The sequence below is a fragment of the Rattus norvegicus genome, chromosome 3, assembly GCF_036323735.1.
Source record: "Rattus norvegicus strain BN/NHsdMcwi chromosome 3, GRCr8, whole genome shotgun sequence".
Lineage (NCBI taxonomy): Eukaryota > Metazoa > Chordata > Mammalia > Rodentia > Muridae > Rattus > Rattus norvegicus.
In genome coordinates this window covers 54588407-54595787 of record NC_086021.1, presented here as the reverse complement: position 1 = coordinate 54595787, position 7381 = coordinate 54588407, and the positions used below count along the sequence as shown (strand labels likewise).

General features: G+C 44.8%; 1 protein-coding gene across 2 annotated transcripts in view; it reads right to left on the bottom strand.

Moving 5' to 3' along the window:
• Positions 1-4157: 4157 nt before the first annotated feature.
• Kif5c (kinesin family member 5C) overlaps positions 4158-7381 on the bottom strand; it is a 150365-nt gene continuing 147141 nt past the window's right edge. The window contains exon 26 of one of the 2 annotated variants that reach the window (NM_001107730.1): positions 4158-4633. The gene's annotated coding sequence lies outside the window, so the exon portion shown is untranslated. The other variant, XM_063283549.1, reaches the window with a different exon arrangement.

The following is a 7381-nucleotide window of genomic DNA, read 5'->3' as shown; positions in this document are numbered from 1 at the left end:
ATGCCTGCAATGAGAGGGGGTGCCTTTCTCAGGCAGGAAGAAGTCCCAACACTCACCTGCTTCCTGTTGTAAGCTTTGGCTTGATGTTGCCTTTGAATCTTTTTTGTTTTGTTTTTCAAGATGGGATTTCTCATTGTGGCCCTGGAACTCACTCTGTAGATCAGGCTGGCCTCAAACTCACAGAGATCCACCAGCCTCTGCCCCCTGAGAACTGGGATCGTGTGCTATCATCACACAGCACCACTGAAATCTTAAACATTCCCTACAGGCACATGTTTTGAGCACTCAGGGCTCCAGCGTTTAGTGTCGTTTCAAAGGCTGTGAAGCCCAAGTAAGCAGAGCAGGGTGCGTAAGGATTATACTGGCCTAGGGTTCCAGCCTTCTCTTTCTGTTTCCTGCTAACCACGATGTTGGCAGGTGCTCTCACTGCCACGGCGAAGCCTCTTAGCCATGCTTTCTCCTAGCGTAGTAAAGACACTATGAAACCATGAGCCAAAATAGAAATACTTCCTCCATGACTTCTGTCATTCTGATGAGAAAAGACACCTAGAAATCAATACCTATTTTTTTAAAGGTAAAAAATAGAATTATTTAGCTTTACTGTGAAAGCAGGTTTTTTGTTTGTTTGTTTGGTTTGGTTTTTTTCAAGACAGGATTTCTCTACATAGCCTTGGCTGTCCTGGGACTCACTCTGTACTTCAGGCTAGCTTCAAACTTGGAGAGCAGCCTACTCTGACTCCCGAGTGCTGGGCTGGGATTAAAGGTGTGCACCACCACTGCCAGGCGAGAAAACAAATTTAAGCAGATACCAAGAGGGGAAAAATACTCAACAACAAAAGCCAACAATGAAAAAGAGCAAAGCCTTGACTTGGGTGGTACACATTGGAGAGGCTTCTCTCAAAGGATGGTTCAACACACACCCTGACTTCATGCCAGATGCCCTGCTGAGGCTCAAATAAGGACACCAGAGCAGTCAAAGTTTAACTCAGTTTTATTGTCCAGTTTTGAATATTTTCAAATTATACAACATGCAGTCTGCCAGAGTATCCGTACATCTTCATTTTAGAACCTAGGAGATAACCAAAGTGTTTCAAGGGCCAGGGGGGGTTATTTCCAGATTTTGGGGGGCATTTCTATCTCACAGGATAGCTATTTAAATACATACTGCCGTTCTCCCCATCAAACCACAGAAACAAGTTTGTCCACAATTTTTCTTAATGAAATCTACTGTACAGAAGTAAAAGCCCAGAAACGCACATCTGCAGTACACATGACACTTTACAAACTAGACAGACAGAATTCTACAGAAAGCCCTAGTCCCCTTTTATCTGCACACACGGGAAGTGTTTAAAATTGATACACAATTCTCAGTAAATAAGCAGACTTCACAGACCAGTGTTTCCTTTGGCAGTTATCTGGTCCTCACTCAATAGTTGTTTAAAAATTCAAAATCAGGTTAGGAAGCAGTTTTAAACAATGACGGTTCTTTAGCTTGCCCAAGGTAGTCAGAATGGGACAATGAAGTGAACTCTGTCCAGTGACAAACTTCTGCTAATGACAAACTTCCCCAACGTCTTCTACCTAGAGTCCTAATGGAGCCTGTCCTACGAAGGAAGGGAGTAAGTGAAGCTTTATGTTCCTTTAGCTGTCCTTCTAGGAAGGTGAGGCTGACAAGAACCCCATCCCCCCAGCTCTCCTGAAGCCTTGGTGAGTACTGAGACTAAATATCATGTCTCTATATAGACTTGAAGACTTCAAGGTGTCACTGGATCTACATTCTAGACAAACATTTTTAGCCCTTCATTTATTCCAACATTTCTACGAATTCTTCACCATGCGATTCTCTATCTTCTAAAAGGCTTAACACCTCTTGCTGTTCTGCCTGCCATCCACTGAAGCAAGCTGCTCATCACTGTGCAGAGATGAGACCTCCATAAAACGTTCTCTAAGGACTGATCAAATGCAGTCGGTGTTATAACCCCCAAACATAACTGCTATCTTCAGTAATCAGTACCTCACCGGCTGCCAGGCAGAGGTTATTTGTCTACACCATCAGGCTGCTCTCCTACAGCACCTCAGAGTAAACGTTCAAGAAGTAGGCATGAGATAGCAAATTATTCAGAGGCGAGTACACACTGGCATACATTCCGGCAATGCGCAGCGTGTGACCGGAATGGAACCATCCACTTGGCTGTTCAGAAGTGGGATTTTTACAGTTAGAGTGCAAGATGTAATAGTCTGTCAACAATGAAAACTTTATAAACATGGTCTTTTTAAAAAGTGGCCTGAGAGCACACTGCTCTGATAAAGGAATTAATAGTCAAAGCGAGATTAAGGTATTGCTTAAATAAACCACATAATCTGTTCCAATGGTGTGCCTAGCTTTTAGTCACAGTGTGAGAAAATTAGATTAGAGGTCTTATAAAGAAGGGCGCTAGATGAACTGACTGGCTGATCAGCAACTAGCAGAATTATCTCTACAAGACATCAAAGCCAACCTTCTCTGTGAATAAAAGGACAGTGAATTTGGTAAGGCCCTTGTAGAGATCAAGTAATGTGAACTACAAATGAATGCTGCCTTTTAAAACTTGAAAGTGCCCACAAATTCTTCAGAAGTAGAAAGTGAGAACCTAGGGGGAAATTTGCTTTAGAAGAATCTAAAATAATCCATCTTATAATGGCTACTAATGAAAGCCAAGACTACCACATTCCTGACCTGTACCCAACTTCCAAACACAAAGTAGCACAGTTGTCTAAAAGACAACAGCGGGTCCTCGAGACAAGGAGCATTCCCTTGGTGGTCCTCTTAAGGCCAACATTTCAGCTTCCAAGCAGGAGGCCACCATAGGCCGTAAGCTGCTAATCTGGCATCGCTCAGTCCTGATGAGGCTTGCAAACTTACTGCCCTGCAAAGGACCTTTCCATCAGGCTCCAGATAGCAGCCAGCCAGTTATGTTGAGCAGACAGTGGTGACAACATGAAACAAGGCAAACACAGGCTAAACAAACGCAAAATCATCTTTGTAAAATAAATACTTCAATAGAAGTTATCTTCTTTTCATGCCTAGTTAAAAACAAAACCCCGTTATAAAGGGCAACATCTAACAAATAAATTAAGTCAAATCAGGGTTAGGAAAAATCTATACAGAAGAATCAGGAAGGTAATAAACATAACCCTCAACATTTTACACACGAGAGTGCAGAAGCACACACATTAAGTACATTAACTTTTTCTACCCCCACCCTCACAGCCATGGGAAAGCCTAGAGTCTCCCCTTACACTAGGGGTAGCAGTTTCAGAAGACAGTGTGAGCGCACACTTCTGGGGCACACCTGATGACGATGTGGGTGATTTCTGAGATGGATGGATGTTACTAGCTAAACCACAATTGATGGAAACAAATAGCAGCTCATAGTATGGACTTCCTTAGTGTCTCTCGAGACTCTACTACTTGGCAATTGATCCTTTCAGTACGCCCAACTGGACATAAGTCTCCACTAGATTCATGGATCTGAATAAAGCGGTAATTAAATATACAAAAAAATTCCAAAACCCAAAAAAAACCCAATCCTATCGCACTGATTTTTCTGCCCCCTAACTGTGTCTCAAAGAAGAAGAAGCCTATTTGGTGCCAAAGAAAGAATTTAAATCAGCAGTTTGCAATGACAGGTTACAATAAAAACAGACAGGCATAAATCTCATCAATGACTTCTCCCGAGGGAATTCTTTCCAACTACAGTATGGACGCTGGATCTCTAGGAACATCTCCTCAAGCGTGCGATGGTTTGTTTGCCAGAGAAAGAGGCTAGCCCAAGGCAGGTTCCAGGGGATCCAGAGGAAGCTGTGAGCAGGGGAGGCAGCCCCATCTCCACTCTTCCAAGTCTGCAGTCTTTCCAACACTTGTACAGGAGTGGTGTTCAAACAACTGGGCCGGCCAGGACTAGTCACTGCAGGTTCACCAGCAAGCATTGTGGAGGTGAATTCTATGACTCTTCACACTTTCCTAGATGTGTCTGAAGGAGCAAATTCTACACTGCTATCGTCAAACTGTCTTTCTGCCTTGAAGAAATCTGCTTTGCACTTTACCAGGTGTCATACTAAAAGGTCTATTTTACAGATCCAAAGATATGACCAGGATATTTAAAATGCTCTCTGGGGTTGGTTTTGGAAAAGTGTTCAGAATGAAAATTTTGAACCCTATAGCAGCACTTTTTTTTGTTCCCTAAAAATATAAAGTGATGTGTTTATTTTACAGGAAACCGGACAGTCGAGGCAGAGCATGGTCACTGGTTCCACAGCACTTGGTTGTCCCTCTGGGATAGCACAGTAGGGCATTCCATTCCAATGGGCCAGTGCACTGCAGGGGCCTCCAGAGACCACGCAACCCCGGAGGCTGAGAAGTGGCAACGTCTGAGCAGGAAGTGGGTATTGCGTAACCACCTCCTTCCAACTTCTTAGGAGAAGGATCCAAGCACGTATCTGTGCACACAAATTCTACACAGCGCAAACACCTGAATCTGGTGTACTACAGACGGCTGGGCAAGCAAGTGTAAAAAGAAACGGAAACTGTATAGGAGGGAAATAAAGGAACTGATGACTAATATAGTCCTTTTCATGCTACGTGGGGTCATATCTGTTGAGAAAGAATGAAAGAGAGAACACTGTAGTTAGCAATCAGCAGACTCATTCCTCAGACTTTTGTTTCAGTCTAGGCATTTTGAGCAGAGCTGTCCAATACAATCAGAGCCACTTACTTTATTCTTCCAGTATCTGCGTTAAAAAGTAAAGCTGAAAGGAAACACTCATCTCAACGATACGTTTATGAAATCCAGTATTAAAATTTGACTTCAATATGTACGTATGCAGCTATTTTTCGCTACAGTGTTGCCACTGAGGGATGTGCGCCTACCCCACCCCACAGTGAGTGTGCTCAGCCTGGGGTCTACTGCTCGCCATTGGTGCTTCTCGGCTGAGATGTGTCTAACACAGTGGACACAGAGCTTCCTACATCCTGGATCTAAGTATTTTGTCCTGACACACTCAAAGTATTCTCTCCCCAAAGTCAGTACGTTCTGAATCTGTGTGCAATCAGAGTAGCACAAAGGACTTCCTGTCCCAAGGGACAATCAGACATCGCTCATTAACCAGTGCACGCATCGCCAGGCAGGTCAGACATGGTCCTGACCAGGCATTCTACAAAGAGAGAATTGATTTGAAAGTGGGTTTCACACCAATGGAGTCATGAAGGTTTCAGAACAACACCCCCTTCCAGTTTACTCTGCCTCTTGGTAGAGGTCTATCCTTCTGACCTTGAACAGGTTCCCAGAATGGAAGTCTTTGACCTTTCTAGACTAGAAACTAGCCCTGAGTCATCTTCTGTTAACTCTTGTAAGCTTGACACTCAGAACATTGCAAAAGAGTCAACCCCTGCCAGCATGGAGGGGCCCTGACCCATCTGTGATTTCCCATCTGCCCTGTGGATTTCCAGCAGAGGTCACGGTACCCTCAGGCTGAGGAGGTGGGAAGGAACCCATTGGGCAAGTACAGTCTCGTCCTCTGAAGTGGCACAACAGGAAATATGCTGGAGCCGAAGAAAAACCCATCTGCTCCCCGGAGTTTGAACAGGACCCCATAACCTGACACACTACTTCCTGTTTACTCCAGCCTTCTGTCCACCTGCATGGCCTCACAGCCCTGCCACAATACTTTCTCCATGTTGTTTCTCTACAACCTCCTCATTCGTAACAGTGCAAGCAGCACCACATATTTTGCGTAAATAAAGACAACATAAATTACACATGAATGTAAAAAAGGAAAGAGGAACATGGAACGGAAGAGAAGAGGCAGGTGAGGGACAGTTCATGCTTTCTAAGAACAGCCATTCCTCCTGGACCCACACAGTAAATATGCAGTTATCTCATTCTGTCATTTCCCATGCTTACAACCTTCCCTGATTAAAGGGAACATAAGCAGCCTTTGATGATAATCTTGTAATTTCTAGAAGTTACAGAGAGATAAAACAATTAATAGGAAGGAGGAGTTTCCCGTTGGGCCTTTTTTGGGAGCCCATGGTTCCTGTTGAGTGTAGAATGATGGAGTCACTTACAATCCACCTTGAGCTGAAAACCAACAGGAAGGCTTTTGAAGCCGCACTGATATCCTACTTCACCTACGGGTTTGTTCCCCACACCTTATCCCCTGGGCAGAAGTGTGCCTGCAGGCAGGGAGGTGCTGGCTGCATACCTAACATTATGGCTGCAGCAATGACTACAGGCAACTCATGTTGACACAGGAGCATTTAGCACACAAATGCTGTGGCCTCAGTAACTCCAGCAGACCATGAAGTGAGGAGATTTCCACGAGAAAGATGGTATTCAACTTCCCCACTGCCCCCACGTATGAGTTCCAGCATGACTGGGCTGACAGCTTGAAAGAAATAGGGGCCACAAAGGAGGCTACTTTAGTGACTTCAGGGGCTGTGAGAGGTGGATTGTGACAGGCCGCTGAATGAAAAGGCAGAAGCCGAGATGGGGCTCTTCCTTCCCTACAATGAAGTGTTCTTCCCCTCTCCTCCCATTTTCAGATTGTTTTGGGTCAGTTAGAATATATCTATCCAGCCTCCTCCTACCCGGATGTCCATCTCCTTTGACGAATGCACCAGAGAAAATGGAAGGAAATGGGAAATGTTGAAGGTTAAAAATAAAACACCCATCCATACTCCCCTGTTTCTATCCCAGAAGGCCAGGGAATCTGAGAGCTTAACATCTGCTTCCTCGGACCTTCTCTCCAGGCCTGTAGAAAAGAGGCTCAGTCACCCAACAGCAGCAAGGGATCAGACCAAGGGACCGGGCAGTGGACAAGGCTCTGCCAACATGAGGCCGCAGATCAGAGGGGGAACGTGTGGCCAGATTTAGGAGGAAATAAGATCACCCTGCTTTAGAAAGGGTGCAGAAGGCTGAAGAAAGCGGCAATTATGCACATAAGGGTTTGCAAGAAGTATTTAGACTCCAGCCCTCAGCTTTGGCTTTTGAAATTGCTTGCAGTAGATTTAAGCTTAATCCAAACGGTACATAGTTTTATCTTTCCCTTTGCTTTTCTACAGTCCAATCCCCATTTATAAGAATTGCCAGTTGCCTTCTTTGCTTATCGCGGTGATGCAATCTGCCACGAAGGAACCGTTCCGCATTTTTGACTAGGAGAAATGCATAACCCAGACTACTGAAGCAAGGTCTTCCTGGTGCCACAGAGTCTCCTTCTGAGTTCTGGGTGGTAATCTCCAGGCCACCAGCACTGCCCACCTCAGGTCCCTCTGTCCTGGTGCCTACAGACACACTACTTTTCTTAGGCCCTAGCCTCACAACTACTGTAAGATTAGTACTGT